At 42.1% G+C, this 25,111-nt stretch overlaps 1 long non-coding RNA gene across 1 annotated transcript; it reads left to right on the top strand.

Annotated features, from left to right (window-relative positions):
* Positions 1–16,195: 16,195 nt before the first annotated feature.
* LOC106491010 (uncharacterized) lies at positions 16,196–24,821 on the top strand. Its single transcript, XR_001293715.1, has 3 exons — positions 16,196–16,262; positions 23,686–23,804; positions 24,486–24,821. It is a non-coding gene; the product is annotated as an uncharacterized lncRNA (long non-coding RNA).
* Positions 24,822–25,111: the final 290 nt, after the last annotated feature.

Raw genomic sequence — 25,111 nt, forward strand, 5'->3', positions numbered from 1 at the left:
TCAGAATGCTGCATTCACTCTAGCAGTACGCATACAACTACAGACTGAGGAAAACATGTCTGTGTTGTAGGCTGGTGTTTTTTTTCTCATCCCATTTTAAGCACCATGTAATCTGCAGTACAGAGGTACATGTACTTGTCACAGATGTGCTGGAAAGCAGAGCTTTGAACATGTTATGCACAGAACATCCAGAAGAAGTAGCTGCCACCGCTGAAAAAGTCATCTGAGATCTTTGAGCCTAAGTTAAACTTACAGTCTTTGTGCCATTTGTTAAACTTTATTAACCATAATTCTTTCTGTTGTCTCTTCACCTGTGTAGAAGGGATGATGCACCGATATCACCATGCACTGACAAGCAGAGATCTATGCCACAGAACATTTCCCAGAAAGCAATGGCAGGGTGACGGGAGGAGCCCAGAGAATTGAAAGACAAGTTACTCCAGCATACAAAGAAGTGAACCTACCATCCTGAGGTCAGTCTGATACCTTTTTTCATTGAAGTCATCATGTTGCAATCAACCAGTCACCCTTATCCGGCAATGCATCAGGAGTAGATGCAGGCACAATGCGAATGAAGAGAGGAGATACAAAACGCAGAGGCCAGGAGCCTGGGTTTGGCAATAAGAGACCCCATTAGGAAACTAGGCTGTCTGGTACAGCCAGGACCAATGTGGAGCTATTTTGGGTACGGATCATTAAAATGTTCCCCCAAAGACTGAGCAGGGCAATGCCGGTGTCACAGGTTGAGCATTGTATGAAGACTAGTGTAGAAAGCCCAAAAGCAGCAGGGCTGCCTGGGCTCACCACAGCTGTGCATTGGAGCCAGCTAGCTGTCTTTCCCTGTCAACTTGCTGTCTCTCATCCCTATCTCTACTACTGTGCCCTTGCGCTAAAATACAATGTGTGTTGGCATTTCAACGCAAGACAACATTTCAGTGGGGTCCTACAAGGATCCATTCAGCCTTTCTAAAAAATCCACCTCTGATTCATTGGGCTTGAAAGTAACTCAAGGGAGGAAAAGAAAAAGGGAGACTGTGAGTGGTACTCATGGTCTGCCCAAGGGTGCTTTAGACAAAAAGGGTCAAGGTCACAATGTATATATAAAAGAGGAATCCATGGAGGCAGTAGTATCAAACACATGCGTTAACAGTGGAGAGAAACTTCAGTAAGGAGTACAAAATTACCAGCACAGTTTTTATTGTCTCCTGCTGAGACAAAAGATGATGGTGTCAGGAAGGGACAGAATTTCTTCCAAGTTCTATATAACTTTCCAGAAAAGGGGCTTCCAGGACTAAATAAGCTTTTACACAGAAGAACTGAAAAACAAATTAGTGCAATCTCTAATGTGATCTTTGTTTCTAAAGAACTAGTGAAGTTGTTTCCATTTTCAAATTATGATTTTTGTTAATTTATGCATCATTTAAAATGATTCTCTTAGAGAAGAGGCCATATTCCTTGAATAGGTGAAATAGCCACAAAAGCTCATAATAGTCACACAAGTCTTTTGTGCAAACATGACTTCCTATTCAGAATGTTATTTTGAATATGAATATTTATTTACACAAATATTTACAATGCTTCTGAATTCTGCAAATTCTTGTGAACCAAAACCTATTTGTGTAGTTGTTAATGAATAACAGAATAAAAGTGGTCTTAGACACTGCTTCAATTAATGAGCTGTCTTATTTTCAGAAGTACTCAAATACCATATTGCTACATTCACCAAATGCATTGAGAGGGTAATAGCAATGATTAATGAGCTATAGTAAGTGACTTATTAGAAGGAACTAAATATATCATTCTTGCTAAGCACTGACTTTGAAAGAGCGCTTGCAAATATTTGTATGAGAAACTGTGAGGTCTTGACTCTGATATGCTACTAAACAAAGGTTTTAACCACCAAAAGGCATCACTGAGGTGGGAAAGGTCTCCTCTGGATCACCACACTAGTAATGGTGAATGATGATAGTGGTCCCATGCTTGAAAGGAAATAAAAGAATTATTAGACTCATACCAGTTTGGGTAGTAGGTGGTGTGAAAGAGAAAAAAAACCTAGAGGTTTAATGACAGAAAAAAGTCTTCCTAAAGGCACAAACCATGAAGTGTCAAAGAGAAGAGGAATTCCGATCTTTTGAGTGCTTAGACTTTACAACAATACTAGAAGGGATGTGGACATGAGCTGTGCTCTGCTGGCAAGAAGACGGTGAATATCACCAAATAGTTGGTGATATCCTCTAACTAAAATTTATACGATTCCACAGCTTTGCTATGACATCCAAATTCAAGGTTACCTCATCTAGGCACACAGTACCTCAGCTTCAACATGAAGCAAAAGTTCCCAGAAGAGATTATAATTTTTTTGTGGCTCCTTTCTGTGGTTCCTCACTCTTCCCCAGACTACCAAGAGCCTCTGAAATGAAGGCTGAGACAAGTTGTTGTAAACCTTTTAGGTCACCACCCAGCAAATATGCTAAGGAGCTGCTGACGGGAAGCATAATAACCTTCTGCTGCAATTGTTTGAGGTGCAATGATAATGCAGAGAAATGTAGAAATGACTGGAGATGAGAGGGTTCAGAAGGAGGAACTCTGTCTCTTATTCTCTCCACTCTCAATTTTTTATTTTTCATAGTTGCAGGTTTTCTAAATGCAAAAGAGCCACCTCCCCCATTTTCCCTTACTCATGCTATTGCCTACCCCAGAGCTACAAGCTATGACATCTTCTTTCCTCCTGTTAGTTTTCAGATGAAACAGAAGAGCATGCAGCAGGCAGGAATCTGCAACTGGCACAAAGAGAAAGAAAGAAAATGCATTTATTTTGTGCACATTACTTTTAATTAAGGCTCCAGTAGGACCTTTCTACACAGGGACTGAGATTATCTAGTACAAAACTAAGGGGGTGGGACATGGGGAATAATGAATACCCAAACACACAAAACTGTATTCATCACATCAATTTGGGCTATGTGGGACAAGGGAGCATTATGTAAATGAGGTGACAGAGTAAAGCAACGTCTAAAGACAAGAGAACAAGGAACTGCACTTTCCGAGTCTTGTCTGGGAGGCAAAATTGCAATGCAGAGACTTGGTAAATATTACTCCTCTATCTCCCTTGCATCGGCACAGCAGCCGTAACTGCACTCCAGGCGATCTCCCCTCAGAATGGTTGACCCAGAGAGGAGGTTTCTGCGTGACTGAGTGTGTACGTGCTAGTGGGGCTTTGGCAGTGCTTTCTTGTGGCACTGCAACCCCAAATCACTGTTGACTGCCAGGCTAAATAATTTCTCTCTCTTTCTCTCCACTGCATGTTTACATTCTCAAATAGCTGTAGACAATTACCAGGGCTCTCCTTGGTCATTGTTTAACCAGCTGTACATATTTTGTACTCGCAAGTTTTCTACACATGCCATTCAACTCCTGCCTTGCATTCACGCTTCTTGTTTTTTTTCAGAATTCCCTCTGTTTTGTCTGAATATTTTTCATACAGAAACATTTAAAGCTGTGTGCAAGTCTATGTTACCTATCAGATCTTTCATTATTGGAACAGTGAGAGCTGGGCAATTGTTAAGTGATTTGATTCAACATTAAATTCATTGCACAGTGTCTTAAAATATGCTCTTGACAACTCTTTGGCTATCTTGAAACAGTAAAACTCAGGTGTGCTCCCCAGTTCCTAGGTAGAGGTGAGCACGTCTGCCAGGTCCTGACTGAATTTTAGTTTGAGATACAGATAAACATAATTTTTGTCCCCCTCATGCCCTGCGTACCTCGCTTTCCATAGAAAGCAGATGGTCAATGCTTTCCCACAGATCTCCCAGTGGGGCAGCCATGGGACAAGGACTGTGGGGCACATGGGCTAACAGGGTAGCCCTTCTTTTAGAGGGCTTATAGTCTTAGTATATACTTAGAGAAAGAGTGAAGGAAAATAAAGGGAAGAAAATAAGGTTATAGCAACATGTCTGTGTGTGGTATGTCTGTGTGTGGTATAACATTAGAGCCCAAGCTAAATTTTTCTCATTAACATAGAGTGACAGGGTATTGTCAAAATACTTAACTTTCTAGGCACTACTAGCAAAATATTTGGTGTAGGGTGAAGAAGAAGAAATGCTCACAACCCAGTATTACACAGTGGTGCTATGGTTTGAAGCATCGTATAAAGCACGGACAAAATATGATGTAACTCCTAAGAAAGATGCTTAAAGAGTCTTAGAAAAAGAGATGTAAAACACATTAGCCCTAGCTCATTCTGTCACAACCAGGCCCCAATATTTTAAACATGTAAAAAGCAAACCTTATTTAAGAAAAGGCAACAAATACAATTTTGAAAAATGCAACTGCACAATCATATACTGAGGTTATTCTCAGTGTTCTCTCTTAGTTGGGTGTGAGGGATAAAAGCAGAAACAAGAACTGAATGTATCAATTTCTAGCTTTCCCTCTAGCAAAGAATTCAAACTTTTGACCAGACAAGAGTATACAGGAGTCCAGGGCAAACATACCTGATAGTATCTCTTGAATCTGATGGTCTGGAGAAAGGAAGACTTTCCCTTGGTGGAGGAGGAGTGGGTTAGAGATCATTTAAGCAAACTTGACACCCACAAATCCATGGGCCCCGATGGGATGCACCCACGAGTGCTGAGGGAGCTGGCGGATGTCATTGCTAAGCCACTCTCCATCATCTTTGAAAGGTCAAGGAGAACAGGAGAGGTGCCTGAAGACTGGAAGAAAGCCAATGTCACCCCAGTCTTCAAAAAGGGCAAGAAGGAGGACCCAGGAAACTACAGGCCAGTCAGCCTCACCTGCATCCCTGGAAAGGTGATGGAGCAGCTCATCCTGGAGGCCATCTCCAAGCATGTGGAGGACAAGAAGGTGATCAGGAGTAGTCAGCATGGCTTCACCAAGGGGAAATCATACTTAACCAATCTGATGATAGCCTTCTCTGATGGAATGTCTGGCTGGGTAGATGAGGGGAGAGCAGTGGATGTTGTCTACCTAGACTTCAGCAAGGCTTTTGACACCGTCTCCTATAACATCCTCATAGACAAACTCAGGAAGTGTGGGTTAGATGAGTGGACAGGGAGGTGGATTGAGAACTGGCTGAATGGCAGAGCTCAGAGGGTTGTGATCAGTGGTGCAGAGTCTAGTTGGAGGCCTGTAGCTAGCGGTGTCCCCCAGGGGTCAGTCCTGGGTCCAGTCTTGTTCAACTTCTTCATCAATGACCTGGATGAAGGGACAGAGTGCACCCTCAGCAAGTTTGCTGACGATACAAAACTGGGAGGAGTGGCTGATACGCCAGAGGGCTGTGCTGCCATTCAGAGGGACCTGGACAGGCTAGAGAGCTGGGCGGAGAGGAACCTCATGAAGTTCAACAAAGGCAAGTGCAGGGACCTGCACCTAGGGAGGAATAACCCCATGCACCAGTACCAGGTTGACCTGCTGGAAAGCAGCTCTGCGGAGAAGGGCCTGGGAGTGCTGGTGGACACCAAGTTAAGCATGAGCCAGCAATGTGCCCTTGTGGCCAAGAAGGCCAACGGTATCCTGGGGTGCATCAGGAAGAGTGTTGCCAGCAGGTCGAGGGAGGTGATCCTCCCCCTCTACTCAGCCCTGGTGAGGCCCCATCTGGAGTGCTGCGTCCAGTTCTGGGCTCCCCAGTACAAGAGGGATGTGGCACTACTGGAGCAAGTCCAGCGAAGGGCTACAAAGATGATTAGGGGACTGGAGCATCTCTCTTAGGAGGAAAGACTGAGAGAGCTGGGCCTGTTCAGCCTGGAGAAGAGAAGGCTGAGAGGAGATCTTATCAACGTGTATAAGTATCTGAAGGGAGGGTGTCGAGAGGATGGGACCAGACTCTTTTCAGTGGTGCCCAGTGACAGGACACAAGGCAACGGGCACAAACTGAAACACAGACGCTTCCATCTGAACATGAGGAAAAACTTCTTCACTGTGAGGGTGACAGAGCACTGGAACAGGTTGCCCAGAGAGGTGGTGGAGTCTCCTTCTCTGGAGATATTCAAAACCCGCCTGGATGCAATCCTGTGCAATGTGCTCTAGGTGACCCTGCTTGAGCAGGGGGGTTGGACTAGATGATCTCCAGAGGTCCCTTCCAACCTCAGCAATTCTGTGATTCTGTGAATGACTCAGAGTATTGCATTTTATTCACAGCTCTTTTTCTTCAGCTACACATGTGCTAAACTTCTATCCTGTCCTGTGTTCTTCCCCATCCTACATTCATTACATAGAGAAAACCGCCTGTTATCTAAAAGAAGTATAGGAGTGGTGAAGAGATATTTCAGTTCTTCCCCAGTTCCTCAGGTGCTTTCAGATTCCTAATAATAATAATAATAATAATAATAAAAAACCAATAATAATATGGAAGCCTCATATTTAATTTTCTTATTAAAAAATCCATCTAGGAATAATTCCAAGTTCCTCCAATGCTGGAAACTAGAATTTTGGTCCAAGTTCATTTTCAGTTTTGTGAGCTCAGCCTAGTCCCAAGACAGTTGGTTCTTCCTGCTACAAACACAGTAGAAAACAGGCACAAACAGCTACTGTAACCAAGATTTCACATATGTTCCTATATAACCTAAACTAACACAACTTGCCAAAGGTTATGCTAATGCCTAGCCTCTTTGTTATCAAACAGCTTGGATAAAATCTTGAATTGAATAAAAAAGCCAATGCTTGAGTGGCTCAGTCTATGTTAGGCTAGTGTGATTAAAGTAGTTTCATGAATATTTGAACCAATGAAAATTTGTTTCCTACAGACTTTTTTCCTGTGGTTGGCTGACCTAAGTCTAGTTAGGTTCAAACTCTGATTAAAAAATTGCCTTTGAATGGGTTATTCACCGCTTCCTTTCTCTTGCTTTCACCCAGCCCAGTGTGGATTCTCTGCTGTGTGATAAAGTCTGACTCTGTAAGCTCAGACTGCAGCCTTTGCGTCTATTACACCACACTTAGAGCCTTTCACCTCCACTGATTTGGAGACTTCTCCTCTTAGCTTCTGATTTTCATGAAACACAGTTTGTTGATGCCTCTGCCCCTCTGACAAATTTCATCAGAACCTGTTAATGGGTTCAAACCTTATTTGAACAGATGGACAAACAGACAGAGACATACAGACAATGTGGTTGCACAAGTCTTTTTTCCTTTGGAAACCAGACAAAAGAAGAAATTGTCTCAAAGTGCATTTTACAAGCCTGCCTATTTTTACTCCTTAGATATTTGAATCCTCTGTGTCCAATCTGAATAAACTACATTGAGCATGATCTTGTTGTAATGGAAAATCAAACAACTCAAGCCCAATGGCTATTATGGAAACAAATACTGTTTCATTTGTTCAACTTGCCAGAGGCCTACAGACAGAACAAGAGTAGATACATAGTAGATATTAATAATTAAACTCTATTTTGGGGGATTTCCAAGATTTCGAGCTCTCTTTCCCTCCTCTGCTTGCATACAGTGTCTCTCTTTCACTTCCTCTGTGCTCTCAGGGGGCCTCCACGCGGAGCAGGTCTCCATTCCAGCCGCAAAGTGCTGGAACGTGACTCTCCCCAAGACTTGCCAAGGCCACACAACAAATGCCCTGCACTTCAGAGCACACCCCGATGAAAGCCCTTTTCACCCTTATCTACCAGGAGGAGAGCCATCACTGCATCTTCTCAGTTTTAGTTCTAGCTTGCAACCGTGTTTGCCTGTTTTAGACTCATAGTCTAGTCAGGCTTTTTGGAGCATGCCGGCCAAATCCAGTCCACCAGTGCCGCTGTGGATACCTTAGTACACAGTACTTTCAAAGCTCTTTGTGTGTGGACAACACTTAAAATGGCATGTGTGCTGTATTAGCAATACAGTTTATATTGAGCCATTTTGCTAAAGGGTGTCCAAAAGTACCATTTAGCAAAAGTACCATATCTGTATCTGCAGCTATAGGAACCAAATATCAGTAGGTGATAATCCATGCTTTACTAGCAAAGTTTTGTTCAGTAACAGTGAAAAACACAGATCAGAGTCATGCTATGATTATTTTGATACCTTCTTTGCTTAACAGTCACAGAGGGATGATGGATGAGTATTGATATATGCATAATAATACTATAGCATATATTAAATCCCTGCCCACCAAACTGTGAAGTCAGACATTACTATTTCAGATGTACTCTGACAAGTGAAAAAGAATTTGACAAAGTCTTCTTTTTACCTATAGCACTTTTTGTGATTCTGTCTTGGGGGACTAATTCCCATTCTCCTGAATGATTTAAACACATCTATGACTACTTTTCCCTAAAAAAAAAAAAGTTTTTCCTAGTCCTACCTCCTTTGCTTGACTTGCTCTTGCATTTTTGCCAGATGAACTTCTTCAACATCAGTGCTCATAAGAAGCTAGAAGAAAACACCACTAGTCCTTCTCTTAAATATTTCCATCCCTAAACCATGCATACTTTTATAGCACATTTTTGCTAATATCTGAGATTTAGCTTGCCGGGTGTCTGTTAGCAGACTACTGAGAGTATGCCCTTCAGTTGTGAAAAGAGATTGGGAACATGCTGTGTCAGCCACCCTGTGCTAACAATCTCAATTATTTTTTGCAGGATCTCTTTCTGCTCTGGTAATAACAATCTGCTTTTTGTCTGTGACTTTGACAGGATTTTGCTTGCTTGTTTGTTTTAAGTCACATCACTTCATAACAATCTCCAACTCTGCATTTTACTCCCCAGCACTTTCATCAAAACCACTAAAGAGTGTGCTGGAAGCACAGTTTTTCCCCGCTAGACTTGTTTTTGATTAGAAAATCATACTTTCAAATTGGAAAATCACCTCTGTATTCACAGCTGTTTCCAAAGGTGCTGGGGACCTTGGGGCATGCTTTGGTATAGACCATAGTTCCCTTCTAACTCATATTTTCCTATCAAAAATCTTTGGTTATGAAAGGAACCCAAAAGGGTTCCCAGTGAAGACCTGAATGGTCATAACTGTGTGCTGTGTTTATCTAGGGTCTCCTCCCAGACCTTGTTGATGCATCAAGCACTGAGATATATTTGTCATCAGTTATTTCTGCAGAAATGGCTCCTACTTTGGTTAGTGGAAGATGCTTGATTTTTTACTTACATTATTCTTTTGGGTCTATTTAGTGAGATGACCTGTTTTTCTTCCTCAGGTGTCTGGTTTGGACTCTTTTCCTACAGACTTCAAGGCAATGAGACTGCCCAGCTTCTCCCTGGGCCCCAGCCTTCGAGTGAGGGGCATATGCTGTGGTGTTGCAGTCCATCAGCTCAAACTCTCAAATGCTTCCTCTTGTGTTTCGGCCTCACGTCTATCAAATGAATGCAAACTCCTAAAGAGATCAAGAGAGAAGTCTATTCCAAATCCAGCAATTACTGCTTCCTTCTCCCCTATATATTGTCACTGTTTCAGTAACACTGAGTTCACATATTCCTTTTGTGAAGATAAAAAGCAAAACTCTATGTCCTGAGTTTCAACTGTTTACACCCTACTGCCTGTGGCTTTTCTTCAGTGTCATTGTCACAGGGGTGACATTATCACGGACCAACATTCAGCTTAAAAGGAGGAAGTATTCAAATTGTTTTTAGACTGATAGACCAAACATCATCTCCTGCAATGTAATCCACCAGTCCCAGACAGAACCCCCTAAGTAATGGTGACATGGCTGTACTTTTCCCCAAAACATACATACTCTGTCGGTGTCATTAAAGATTTGCAAATTGTTATCAGCAACTTCACTTTTGCAGCTTTTCCCAAGCATTGTGCTTGTCTGGTGTCTCCTACAGCATATTCAGCTCCCTGGACTTTTCCTGGTGAAGTATGATTTGGGGATCCACAGGCCCTTCTGCTTAATGTCCCTTTGTTCTTTAGCTTTCAGCCATTCATGACCTTCTTTCCCTGCTTACTGGCTAAGAACAAACTGCTCAAGGGTGTGCAGTACACCTCGAATGTTTGCAACAGAGCCTCAGAGACAGGCTCCTAGGCTTAAAGTCAAATATTTAAATCTTTAAAAATAAAAAATAATTATTTAAAGAATTATTTGAAACATCAGACTCTGCACAGGCAATAAGCAAGGCCTCCTAACATTTTTTCTGCTGAGAGTTGCTTGCCAATACATACTGAATCTTTGTTCGTACTTTCTCTCTCTGTCCACCATGCTTTCAGCAAGTTTCAGCTCTGGAGGAGCACTCTGCCATGGAGGCTACCTCCCTTTTTTGCTTTAGTCCCATGTCCAGAGTGAAGGGATCTGACTGGGGTCTGCTCCTGTCCAGGTTCAGGCCCTCGCTGATAGGCCTAGCCTACCATGCGACCTCCCACAACACCACAATCATGTCCAATGGCTCAGGCCAGACCCTCTTAAAAGTACATAGTTAAAGCGGCAAATGAAATAAACACCAGTGTCATTGGTGGGGCAGGGATTAAACTCATTTCCACACCTTAGAGCATTAACAACCTCTCCTTGGTTTTCTAAGCCTACCCAGATGCCCGTAATTAGTACAATGGTTTAATCATCACTGGCATCCTGCAGCATACAGGCCACATTCACAGGAAAACCTTACTTGAGATTCTTGAAATGTGCTTGTTTAGGCTCAGACATCTTTCCATGCATAAGTTTCACACAGACCTGATCAGAGCTTTTCAGCCACAGATCTCAATGGTTGTCAGTGTCATCGCTACAAATGAGAAAACTGACAAAAAGAGAAAGGACTTGACTTTCCCCAGTGGAAATCCTCTCTTTACTCCACAGTTCTGCCTCCCCTTCAAGCATTTCTAGGAGACATGGACATGAACCACAATTTTCTGGTTCACTGCAAAATCTCCTAATTAATTGATGTTCATGATTTTGCTTTGAGCCCAGTTCTAAGCGAACCTCAAGGCAGAAGTTATGTTTCCAATTGCTAGTTGCTCTGCCCACACCATATTATTTTCTGTTAGTCAAACAACTAAATCAGGCTTATTAGTGATAGTACTATCTACATTTTCTGCAGAACTTGGTATTACCTGCGTCGGCCTGCTCTGTGTGGGAGGGACCTGCTGGTCCTGCTGGGAATAACCACCACTGTTTTTCTGTAACTGAGCAGAGGGCTGAAAAACTAATTGTCATGAGAAATATACCTCCTATCCAAAAGAGAAGGCAAAATCCCTGGCATCGTTTACATAGCTACCTTCAGAGTTGATCTTAACTGCAACTGTGTTCAATTTGCTTAGGTGCAGCACCAGAAAGACATTCACATAAGTAGAGCATCCAGACAAAAATGTAGCCATATTTGATAGATCATTAAAAGAAGTGTTTTATGGGAAAGTGTATATATACACAGTTCATTAGAGTTTGGGGGGCAATTTACCTCAGAAGTCGCATAAAGAATCAAAGCAGAGCTCTCTACCATGAACTTTATGTAAATTATATTATTGAACCATCTTGTTGCACAAAAATTCAATTTATGCTTTCCACATAATTTATTTTCCATTTAAATGGCTTTTTAATTACTCTCTAGGCGGCAAGCAAAATCAAATACAATTTACGGCACTTTTAGTAACAAAATCCATTGTTCATTTTCCTGTGGAGCTGAACGCACTAGCAAGGCAATTTAAAAGTAGCTTGTATTCAGATAGCCCTGATGTTGTTCAACCAAAATGTGTGCCAATGGTTTCCACAGCCTGAGAGTGAGAATCTATCTTTCTTTTAGTAATGATTCACACAAAATCACATGAAATGCTCTCCCAGTCAAAAGGAAAGTTCAGCACCAAGGCTTTTGGAAAGACTGTAGAACACATGAACACAGCAGTTGGTAAATTCCTCTTTTCAGGTCACTGGGATTTTTATATGGCAATGATATGCTTTTGCTGTAAAGAGGAACTACCACAGTATACCAGACATGAATACAAATTAAATAACAGACTATTTATTTGGAGGTCTTGCTTTCATGCCATCATTCAGCACAATGAGGTTACATTTAAGTTAAATAAATTAAATGTATTTCCTATTTGTATTTTTATGCCTAAATGCTCCACAGTCCCAGATACCATGCAGTCATGTAATGAAAGACAGATGCCACTATAAAGAATTTGCGGCTGAAAAGAGCTATGCAGAAAAATGGGAGACGTAATAGAGATGCAGAGTTATCAGGACTATAGATCTTATTAATTTGATACTTGGATCGAGAGCCACCTCAACCAAATTTTAACTGAAGTGATGAAATTGGAAACATAGTCATCAGAGGCCCCCTCTTGAGTCCATGGAGAAAGATAGGTCTTTCCAGATGGAGATTCAGACCTCAGTGTAGTGCTGAATAAAGGTGAAATAAATCTAGACCTGGTGTCTGACCCCGCGGTCTGCACACAGCGGCAGCTTTACCACTCACTTTAGGAGCAGGGAAAGGAGCAGGCCCCTGATGCCTTCCCTGGCTCACACATCGTGTGGTGCCCTTTCCGCTCTCCTGAAGGTGGCTGGGAAGAGGGGGAGCCCCGGAGCTGCGTTTGGCAAAGCCTGGTGCTATTTCTCTCCTCCGCGTCCTGCTTCTCGGGATCGAGACGACCTTTCTCCACCATGCAGAGGGTCCCACTCGGGGGAGCCTGCGTGGCCGGGGAGCTTTTCAACCCACCTTTGCTGTCTGCCTTCCCCCTGGGGTGCCCCAGGCTCCTTTGCACAGGAGCATGGACGAGGCAGCAGCGCGACGCCTGCACCACTGTGTGCCACTGGCCCCGCGTGAACTCTACCTCAGCTTGTGTTAGATGCCAACCCCGCCAGTGTGTCAGAGCATATGAAAAACAAACCTGAACAGACATCAACTTTCCAAGTGATTTTACTGCTTTTTCCACTTTGCACTGAACAATTGCTGCATGCCCTTGATACTATACTTGGCTGATGTTCCCTATCTTTACATTTTCCTTTTTTGAGGGGGGAAGGCTGATGTTGTGGAATGTTTTCTGAATCATAAATCCATTGTTAAGCGATCTCTCTTTGTCCCCCATGGAATGATTTTGTCTTAAGCTATATTATTCTGTATTTAGTAACAAGAGAGCTGTGTACCTATCATAACAGCATAGCCAGCCTGAAAGGCTTTTGTTTTATTAACATCCAGTGTTCTCATTTTTGGGTGGTCTTTTTGATTAAACTGTAACAGTTACAGCTTTGCAGACAAAAAGCACTCAACATTTTCTGTAAACTGGGTAACATTCAGGTATGTTGGTGAAAGATGCATTATTCATCAAAATTATGTTTTATGGGAAGACAGAAACTATTCCTAGAATTTAACAGATCTAGTGATTGCTTTAGCTAGAAAATATATATTAAAAAAAGAAAAAGTACATTATTCTTAGTGCTTTTCAAAACAACATTTTTAGCAATAGTAAATAATAAAGGGTTTTAAATCCTGAAAATGAAGCTTAGCACTTCCTGTTAGGTCAAATAAAATATATTTCTTTTGCACCAAGCACATCTTAAAAAAATATATGTCTCACTTTGAAAACAAAAAGACATACCTCTTGAAAAATGTCCTTCAGGTATAATTTGGTTTAGCCAGCAGACTGAAAAAATCTCAGCTCTGATCTTAGCTTGAGCATCAATAACTGATCTAGCCTCAGGAGTCACCTCTGAAAATTTTGGCCTCTAAGCACCAATATTATGCAAGCGCTATTAGTAATACAATATCAGAAGAAGCATTTCAGTACAGACTACTTTATACCTGGTGCTGCAGGAATCCTTCACAGAAGACACACAATCACTGCTAACACTACAGAAAGCTACCACTTATTAATACCCAAGCCTCAGAAGAAGACTTTGCAACAGATGTCTCAGACAGGCATGAGCACACCTGCCTTGCCTTGACTTTTCCCGTGTTATTATCTCCCTCTGTTCAACTGACTGAGTATTACTAATTTGCTGTCTCATTTAGACCTCAGAAGAGTTTAGTTACTGTTGGAAATGGAACCAAATAGAAAAAAATCATCAACAACAAACTGGGGAGAGAAAAAAAATTAAAGCTGCTCCACAGACATGATAATGCATATAATTGCCAGTTACAGAGATTTTACATCTTCCTCAGAGCATCTAGAGCCGACTGCTATGTGAGACCTGGTATCGACAAGTAAAAGCCCAGCGTATCCAGTCTTCCACAAATTGCTTCCCCCCACCCTTCTTTGGGCAGGCTGTAAAGAATGTAAAGGAATCTAGTATTGTTTTTGGAAGAAGTCCTACAGCCGCTAGTCTAAAATCCAGCAGTGGGCTAGGATCAGCTGGTGAACTGAACCTAGTGGAAACCAAATCTGCAGAGGATCCATGGGGAAATGAATTCCTGAAACTGAATACGAGTTGATTTTATGAGTACATTCAGTACTAGAGTTAGTCTGACACTGTTCTATGATGTGGATGACCATCAAATGCAAATTCCTGCACCCTTTTTGATTCACACAGGGGGTTTGAACCTGAATCTGCTCTATCTCAGAGAAATGCTCTAATCTGAAACTACTGCATGCAGCTTTCTCAATTTTTCCCTCTGTAGATGGTCTGTTGTGAGTAAATAGCTACTTATTAAGAAAGAAGAAATGAGTCTCCAGCCCTAGAAGTTGAAAATTTACTCTAATTAGGATGTAATTATTTATACAACGTATAGCTCTAGGAGGGCTGAAAAAAACCTTTCTTTCCATCCTAGGACAACAAATTCCCCAGTGCTTATGGCTCTTGCTCAGAATTCAGTCAGAGAGGGAGAGCTCTGGATGTGTGCTCTGGGGGTCTCTGGGATCTTGAACATGCTTTTGACTATCTAGGAGGCATAGTTCCCAATCCTGCTGGTTTTGACAAGGAATCACTGGGCCTGACAAACTACCAAAAGTTTTGCCAGAGTGGATATAAGTTTCTGTGTTAACAGAGTGGTATTTTCTGATGAAAGCATTTTCAATTGAAAAAAAGCTCCTGAAAAGCTCCAGGTGTGCTGTGGGTATATATTTGATAATGTGGTAATTACATGTGGATGTTTTTATTTAAAGAAACAGATCAAACATGTAGCATGTCTCATATAGACTTCATTTCCAGTGACTTCAACTGGAATTTTCCAATTAATTTCAGTGGATGCAACACTGAACTGGAAGAATTTCTTTTTATTTTTTCTGCCATTTGTACGTTACTATTTTTCACAATCAAAGCTGCTTACTCATACTTTAGGAAGAAATGAATTGAGGGTTTCATTTAGATTGAACTTGTATAAGAGCTCAAATAACTTTATATTTATACTTCTGTTATACTTCTCCGAACTTGTTTGTACTGGCTCTTTGTTCCATTTGGGGAAACCAATGCAAAAAGGTTGTTTTAAAAGCACCTATGTGAATCAGAGGCAAATTTTTTAAAAGGTCTAAGGCTCTTAGGCTATCTCTCCTTTGAAAACAAAAAAACAATCTCAAGAGATCAGTTCAGGACAAGCCACACAATCTCACTGGACACAATTTTCAATAGCATCCAAATCACGCACTGATTACCTGGAAGTGCTGGGGACAATTCTTTAGTGTCCTGGCTGTTACAGGCCCACTTTAATCAGTGGCATGCACCTTCTCCCTAAACAGTGCTGATGCTTAGTTTGGATAGGTTTTGGAGAGTGTCCACAGACCTCACAGGGAACTGAGACTGGTCACAAGCTAGTTTCTTCTTTCTGTTTTCAGAGTTGTTACAGCCTTTAATACTTTTGAAATCATTCCTGAGGGGGAAGAAGGCCTAGCTAGCTATGACTGAGATAAAACAAAAGTATGTCCAAGTAAAATGAGCTTTTCTGTAGAATTAGCTCAGTTTTAAGCAGTGGGCACATTTAGTTCTGTTCTTGTAGTTAATTTGCCATAAGCAGTGTACAGGAACCTGAGATTTGACATGTAATCAAAATAAGTCTATCTTGACAAACTTGACATAATAAACCACCACATTCTTGTGGTATTGCAAAATATGTAAATCATTTTTAGAGTCTGTTTTAATTATAATCTCTTTTTCTGGTGAAACGTTGATGAGTTATTATTCATAATATAAACTGACTTGGCAGTCAAAACATCTACATCTAAAATTCAACAATCTCAACATATTTTAGAGAACACCAAACTCAAGATTGAGAAAGTATGGGAAAATATTACCATCAGCATTCATAGGTCCTGTTGCCCCTCGCTTATCAAGAAACTGCTGTCTGAAAAGCCCTCTTTTACTTTCTTTCCTCTATCCAGAGACTAACGACCTTGCAGCATGCAGAAAGGGTCTTGCAAACTTCAGCCTGAGGAAGAGCCTGATACTGCAAGTAAGTAAGATCAAGCATGTTCTCAGTTTTAAGTTCCTGCTTAGTTAAATTAGGGACCAATTTAGTCTTACATTAACGCATCCAAAGCTCAGCCACTCTTTTACTAATTAATTATACTGTACTTGAAGTCTAATTTTAGTTATCTCCCACTAAGAACCAGCAGGCATATTAACAGCATCCTCAGCATTAAAGAATATGGGTGACCAAGGTTGATGTGGTCCAGATTAAAAGTTGGCTGGAAAAAGGGCAGTGATACTCTAGCAGGGGAAGTGAGAGTTCTTCTGTGCTGTATCTGAGCTTGTCTTCAGCAATGAGCCTTGCAGTCTTGATTCCCCCAGCAGGCAGCTGGGGGGTCTTATTGAAGAGCACTGGTGTTCCCTGCCTGCCTGGGTTTCCCTGGACATTGGAAGAAAAAGAAAGTTGTGCATCCCAGCATGCTGTCACTGGGAGGTGCAGGCAGGCTCCATGGTTTCCATGTAGCCCTTCAGGGTTCCCACCAGTCCTTATGAATACCACCTGGTGCTCTGCTATCTCCACCTCATCCCAGTTTTAAAGGTCTTACAGCCTTCTATTCAAATGGTTACTTTCAGTTTGCTCATTCTGACAACCATTTGTTAGCTTCTCAGCTTTTTCATACTTTTTCCCTTCTCTCATCTGTCCATTTTTTGCCTTGCCTTGCTATTCATTATGCTTTTAGAGATACTGCTTACCTTCTGCAAATGCATTTGAAATGGTTTTATATATTCGAGAAATAGCTGCCCAACTGCTTCCACAGTGTGGGCTTTGTGGCCTGACTTTACTGTGGCAAAAACTAAAGAAAGGAAACAAAAACAGACACTACAGAATGAGCTTCGGAGTCCAAATCATCCTTGCAATTGGGCAGGAAGTGCCTCTCAGTGGTCATGCCACAGACTGTTACACAGAGAGCTTGCACAAGTCGTTTAGAAATTAGAAAAGAGCATGGTATGCTTCCTGTGCAATTCTGAAACTGGAGAGGCACCAATGCCCCATCACTCCTTCTGCTGCAGGGGGCTATGGGGATGCAGCCTCTGAGGGGGTTGGGCTGCGAGCACCCAAATTGCACATTCTTCCACATGCTTTTCTTCAACACCTAAATATGTTTTGGACACCTGCTCATCCTTCTGCATGTACAGGTTTTTACACTGTTCAAACATTTAAACATTTAGACAGTTTAACCATTCCTTTTTGAAAACTGGGTCTGATATGGTCTCTCTTAGCTTCAGCTAACAGAATTTGAGCTTCTTGTGCTAGGGCTTTTTTCCCTCCCAGTACTTCTACAGCAAAACAAAATGTTAAGTACATGTACATGTACAGTTAAGATAAAAAGGCATCTCTTTTGTTGTTTCTGTTTTGGGTTCATCATTTTTCAACTTCGGTTTCAGTATGTGTCGCAGTGAAAGCAAAGATATTTTTGTAATACGCGAAGGCCCACGAATCTCTAAGTTTGGTTGGGAAATATGTGGTAAGTTATTCCACAGAAAATACAACCAAGTGGCTGACAAATGAGTCCATGCACACAGTTTATTTAGCTCTTAGTTTCATAGTTTAGAAGTGGAGGAGCTGGAGTTCCTATGTGAAACTATTTTTGAAAAGCCAAGAGCCTTTGACACAAGAGGCCAAATTTTCAAGCACTCAGCAGTATCAAGAGGAGCCATTGTAGACAGATGTTAAAAAGTGCCAAATCCCCAGTGCCCTGAACTACATTACATTCATGGACACTTGCTTTTGGTGTGGTAATGGAAGATGATCCTATCTGAAAATCTGTCTCCAGTGATGGGACTGTAAGAAAAAAAGCTTTAACAGAGAAAGAGTTTCAAATACTACCTTGGAAAACATTCAGTAGTCCCTTTTCAACAAAATCTATCACTTTTTCATGAAAATGGCAATTTGCAGGAGAAGCCTCAGCTCTTTGTAATTTTCTTATGTGTTTGTTGGAAAACCCAAAAGCCCAAATTGGTTTTCAACAAAAACCCTAACTGCTTTTCAAGCAAAAATACGTGCCTTTGCTAAAAGCATACATAGAAACATACAAAAATGCTATATACTGTTCAAATCTGTTTTATTACTTTTCCTCCCCTGATACTGTTCTCACATCTTAAAAAAAAGAGAAGGAAACAAACCTGTAGAATCTCTAAACCATCACTTCATGGCTGCTGTAATCTCCAATATCAAGACTCATTTTTAACCCTCAGTAATCAACCAAGCATGACAATGAAGAATGTAATGCATTAAGAAAGCCTCTTTTGAAACCACCCATCCCCAGCCAGTGATTCCTGAGCTTAGAGGGATTACTGCAATTATGATACGGACTATTGGTTGGCAGTGGAGAGTGGGTGGCAAGAGAGAGTATTCATAATTTTTAGTCCTTTCTTTGGCCTATGTTAATAGGGATGAATAGGGATTTTGTTTCTTTGTGAACCCATTGGATAACACTGAGGAAAGAACTGGCAAGTCCTTAATGTGTGGACTAGGAAACGCACGTCCCTGGCACACCTAAAGAGATTTCCTGCTGCTCCCGGGAGCTGACTCCAAATTTCAAGACTGCACAGTTTATCCGGGTTTGCCTAGCACCCCAGTGGAGATGAAAACAGACAAACCACTGGGAAGAAGAGCAGGTAAACAAAGGACCATTTGCAAGTTCAAGTGGCTCTCTTTCAAATGCATACCGTAGCTGGACAGGAGCCTCGCTGATGAATTTTCCCCTTTGAGACTTGTGGTGCATGGGGTTCATGGCTGCCTAATCTCACTAGCTGTTGCTCTGAAGGCAACTATAAATGTCAGGTCGTTGCAAGAAAACCCACATAGGTTTCCTGTTCCTTATGGTTCAAGACAAAGGTTGCACACAGCATGAGCTCTGTTCATTATTGCAATTGTTTTCTAGCATGACTAGAGTGAAGGATCCGCTATTAACTCCATTTCAAGGAGCTTATAACTTTTCAGAACAATGAAAGGCATTTGGCACAAATGACCATGCCACCAGGAGCTGGAATGCACACATTTGTGGCATGATTTGATACAAAGCGTGGTCCCACCACCTAAAAAAAGCCAAAAAAAGCGCAAGACATGGGTCGCTCTTAACAGGGCTCACAGGCCCATACAGATTGGTTTGCAACCTCATTAAAATTGTGAACACAGCTACACTTCAGGTCAGAGCAAAGACTGGTAACTATCCACTACAGCAGCAGCAGAGATTTCAGATGCTGTGTCTAGAAAACCTGGGAGAAAATACTGCTGATATTGTAAACCCAGTGTGTTTAAAAAAAAAAAAAAAAAAGGGGAAAAGAGAATGACATTTAAGCCTGGTAATCTATCCGCTGTGGTGGATTTCATACCCTGCACTATCCTCTTCTAATGTCTTCTTTTTAGTTTGTTCCCCCTGGAAACAAGAGGTGTCTCAGCCTAGTGTGATGCTAGGGAGAAGCAGGCATGAGTCAGTGTGTCTCAGCACTGCAGTGGCTGCCCTGACTGCAATGTGCGTAGACATATCTGAGCAGTCTTTAAACATGCTAGCCGGTGCTGCTGAGGAGGAGGAGTAGCTGTGGCAGTGCAGAGACAGTGTGGGCTGCAGAGTCTGCCTGAGAAGTGGCGTGCACACGCGAGGGACTAGTTCGCCTGCGCAGGGACCTGCATTGCTGCAGCGCGTGCTGTGAGCTGCACCTGAACTAACTCTCGTATATAGCTATATAAGCTTGTACGCTGAGCTGATGTAAAGGAAGTTGCACTGCTATAAATCGACCGGGAGGTAAGAATCATCTCATCTACTCCACAGCCTTCCTGTACCAGGTCACTCTGGGGATGCTGCTACCATGGCTTTGAGGTCTGTGCTTGTCACTGTTTCAAGTAGATCACCGAGAGATGCAAGTGACCTGTGCTGAAGTGATCTCAGCTGACAGACCAGGCATCCTTCTTAAAAGGAAGTCAGAAGGCTGATCCTTCCAAGAAGAAGTGCAGTTCGGAGGAGCTGGAGATGGCTGTTGCTTGATGAGGCTACAGTACCTCTGCACCTTTCCCAGGCAACAAGCCACGCTGGGGCTGGATCACTCAAAACTTGTCTCACTGCAACCTTCTCTGCAATTTTGCGCCAGGCAATGCCATACCTGACAAAAAATATCAGTCCCCAGAGACTGATATTTGAACATATCCCAAACTGCTTGTGTAAGGGAAGCTAGAATGAGCCCCTGCATGAAGCATTACCTAACTTTGCTAACAGGAGAACCTCACTTACTCATCTGATTTTACTAGTCCTGATACTGGGGCCCCTGAACCTGAGAGAAGATGCTTCATTTGAAAACATTATCAAATTACTGATATAAATATGAAATGTTCATCTCTGCTTAAGTGGAGGGGGTCTACATTCACTAAGATACCACTGTATAGGATAGGTCTGCTGGCTATTTTAAATTCTATGATATAAAGTCCTCATGTAAGACCCACTGGTTGTTTTAAAGAATTTAAAATTTAAGAAATTTTCCATGAAGGATGCCATAGATTAAATTTAGGGGCACAAATTCAAAGCAAAGTCCAGAAATTCTTGTTCAGCTGCCCCTAACCTTAGAGTCCCCTATACTGCACAGATACCTTGCTGTAAAATTCCTTAGGTGCTTCAAGTCATAGTTCCCTCTCTGTCTGGAAGTGTTCTAGTCCTGATCAGACTAAGCAACATGATATCCACTTGATGCCTAAGCCCATTTAAGATTCAAAATGAAAGTGTTCCTCCTCTTTCATCCCCTGAGAAAGTCAAGTCTGGTAGGTGAGTCTTAAACATGCCTAATGCTCACCAGCAGGATCCTCACAGAATTCAGTTGCTTCATTCATTTAAAACACTACACAATGACTACGCCATCCTTTTGTAATAACCTAGCATGATTTCCCCACATGTAGGGCTAACTTCTGTGTACTTTTTCCTGGACATTCCCCTTCTCAGCAGATTTTGAGGGATTTCTATATATATCTGGGATTTCTTTATTCTTGATCAAAGTTTGGCTACGTCTGCCCCAAGTATTTGTGCACATGCAAGGTAAATCCAACTTTTCATTAACGATTGCCAGGGACTGTAATGGATGTCCACAGTCTGATGCACATAAGCGCCAGACTTCCCCTGCACCTTGCACACATGCTGAGACATCTATGACAGCCTTTTCTCTTTTCCAATTTGCTCCTTAGCCTGAGAGGATTCAAGCTCACATTTTGCAGACTCCAGGGTACTCAGATGGGACTACTCCTCTTCACTCTGCCACTAAAGCTAGGTCACGACAATGACTAAAATGCAGAGGACACACGACCACAGAGAGAAGGTGGAGGAGCTGGATTTGAGTCTACTTCATATAATGCACAAGTAGCCAAACCTTTAGTTATTCAAAATGCATGGCATCACCGCACTGAAATTTGCTGGCCAGGCTTAAACATTAATTTTTGGCATGCAAGCATCCTCTTCTTGGGCTACTCATGCAGTGGCCCCTCTCTGGTCCTTTTGACTCAGTGTCCATCTATCCCACAAGCAACATACAAATATCTCCTGTCACTAGCCAGAGGTGGATGTGCTCCTGTCACAGGTTAATGCAACCCACTGATAATACTGTCACCAAGGCATAGATGCACTCCTCCCATGTGAAAGGATGTGCCACCATCAGGTAAGATTCAGGATACTGGCATAATGATCACCGGATGTGCCCATAACACGTATTGCACCTGGGTTGAGGCTGCATCCCAGGGACCAAGCTGCAGAAGGCGGGCTGCAGACTGATGGACCAGTTCATCTGACCAATGTCCTGCTCTGTGACCACTTTTGAGAAACCTCTGTCAAAGAGCGTAGCTACCAGCAGGACAGGCCATAGGGGACAATTTGGCAGGCCAAGCCTGATGCAAGGTGAGTTGGGCATTCCATTTTTTTAAAAAGCAACAGTTCACCCCCAGATATAGTAGATTAGATAGTTGATAAAGTGGCTTTGAAGTAAGTTTTTGGTTTCAGGTTACACCTAAAGTGATAAGAGAGAGACACTGCGGAAAGCAGCTGTACTACTCCTCTTCTGTCTTCCCGCAGCCCCACACTCCTGCTTGTTCTCATACTGGCTCCAGCAATTACAGGGCTGCAGGGTGAGCCAGTTCAGCTGGATGAACTGACAAAAAAACAACCATGCAAAAAGAAAACAAACAAACAAACAAACAAAAAAACCCCAAAGAATAATTTTCACTAGATCAGCCACTGGATCCACTCATCATCTAGCCAGAAAATTACCAGATCCAATTTAAGGCAGAGAGAAAGGCCAAGAAACAGGGCCATTTGACAAATCTCATATTAGCTGAGGTGTAATGTGAAGCCACATCCTCAGGGGCCCAGCTGGGGAAATGCAGCAGCTGAAGCTCAGGTACACCTTTCTTCCTGCCAACTCTACTATGGGAAACTAATCTTTGTCAGCAGGGCAGGCATTTTAAATGACCATGGCTGTTTTCTCAGAGATCTCAGACTCTAAGCTCCTTTCAACAGGTCTTGATGCAGCCAGTTACTTGGGATACTCAAATCACTACAGCAAGCAACATTTCTGAGTAGATAGATGACATGATTTGCTGAGACACAAAGTGACTGAGGTACCCTTCCATGTCCTGATCACTGTGCAATGCTCTGGAGAGCAGAGTGACCAGTTTAGGATTTTTTGAATGGACACAGAAGTATGTGTCTGGTGTTGCTCTTACAGACTAGGGACCAAATCCTTTCATTGGGTTACGTGATCTGACTCAAGCAACGGAGCCGCAGTCAGGGCTGGGATCTCTGTCTCCCCCGCAGGGCTACATGGAGGTGCAGGAGACATAACCCTAAATCCTAGGACTGCAGCTGGGGTGGAGAAGACAGAAAAATCTGGTATCCAGAAAAAAATCTGAGACAAAACAGAGATTCTGTCAACAGATTTTTGTTGGGATGGCTTGATAATCCTTGCATACTGGGATGTCCCTGTTAAATCCAGCCAAATACAGAGATACCAAAGAAAGAGATGCTCTGTTAATGCACTCTGTTTCTTGGCTACACTGTTCTGCACTCTGCAGACATCCCAGGGTTCTTTCCAAATGCCATTTTAGTGATTAGGATGTATTTTATACCTCACTAGAATTTTCTTTGCTAAGAGTGGATTCAGCTTTAGTGCATATAAATTGGCTTCTTAACACTAATGGGAGCACTCTGTGCATATGTGTTTCATTTACATATATTTTAAATGTAACTATGCCTGACATGAGCTCTGATACAAAGAGATTTTTCCAAACGTTAAGGGTAATCCAAAATTAGCAATCTCTGGCAAATCTTGGTTAGAGTGGTGCCTGATTTAAAGCAGTTAAAGTCAATGGAAAGAATTCCCTCTGACATCAGTATCCTTCAGTCATGCCCATAAAACTCCCATTCATGTTTGTACAGGTTTCTCAAGCACAGAAGTGACAGGACAGTGCCCAGATGGATGACAGACTATTCCTGCAAAAAGTTGCTGAATGACTGCTGCTCTTGCTTTCAAATCAAAAGCCCGTCAGGCTCTCTGGGTTTGTATGTCTCTGCATTCATCTTTACACTGTCTTTAATCTTAAGGATGGAGACCTGCCACCTGTTTGGCAGAGCATCCCCCCTGTACACAGTGCTATGTGCATCTTTATAAAGCCATCTGAACAAGGATAAAAAAAAAGCCTCCAGCTCCACAAAATTGCCTGCATTCCAAGGAAAACTACAGGAAGGCAGGAATGGAAAGACAGAAGTATGAGAAGTCACCTCTTCCCCAGCCCGTCCCTATCCTCACATCCCCTCACTGCCAAAACAGAATTTAAATTCATTTAAAAATGAATTTTGTCTTTGTTAGGAAAGCCTAGTTTGTTTCCATGCCCAAGTAGAAATCAGTTCCCTGCCTGGTAACATTCACCTAAAAAGGCTTAGATCCTTTATCTCTTCTCTCCCCCTGTGGAGTTTCTTTCTCACCTCTGCAAGATGTAACTCCATGGGGGAAGAATCTATCTCCAGTAACAAGACAGTAGAGAAGCAAACTTGTGAATGAGTAAATGTTGCCTAAGCATACTTTCAAATGCATTCAAGAACTTGATGACAAGTGAATCTCTTTGACATGTTCATTCATATTGGATCAGCACATTTGAGCCTTCCTCACGTTTTCTGAACTCTGTTTCAAGTGATACTTCTCTATCAGTATCATTGAACACTTCTGTTCTTTTCCTCAGATGGCACCTCTTCATTTATACAGTTACCAAGAACCTGGGTCCCAAAGGAAAACGGAAAAACTATAACCCAGGTAATCACATAGAGTGAGAGGTCACGTCCCACGTGTCACCCATGCTGCTTGGCATATCAGAGTCAGCATAGGAATCCACGCGGCAGTGACAGTCAGTTCATACACAGAGCTACACATCTTCCTTGTTGGGCTACCAGACTTCAGCTCAGACAAAGCAAAAGATCAAAGCTCTCTGCCTAGAGCTGACAGAGCTCAGCTTTCATAATTTAAGACATTCTGAAGTTAATTCCCAGCCCTTTTATATTAACTGAATATAACCTCTCCAAGCAACTATGATGTAGGTTTAAGAAGAAGCTCCCCATATTTGGCATCAAACTTGCTTCATTCCAGGAACATTAAATCATGTTGACTAATCATAGGCATACTTTTGGTCTGAACATTAGCTCTCTTTTTTATTAAAGGAAATGGCATCATCTTTGCAGATTCCCTTGTTTAAAAAAAAGAAAAGGAAAGCCAGCTGGGAAATTCAGCTTTTTGTTTGATTCATTCCTTCACCTAACTCCTCATCTTCCTAAAACCGCCATCTTTCATCCTAGATGTGAAAAGCTATATGTC

Source organism: Apteryx mantelli, chromosome 1 (genome assembly GCF_036417845.1).
Source record: "Apteryx mantelli isolate bAptMan1 chromosome 1, bAptMan1.hap1, whole genome shotgun sequence".
In the NCBI taxonomy this organism is placed as follows: Eukaryota; Metazoa; Chordata; class Aves; order Apterygiformes; family Apterygidae; genus Apteryx; species Apteryx mantelli.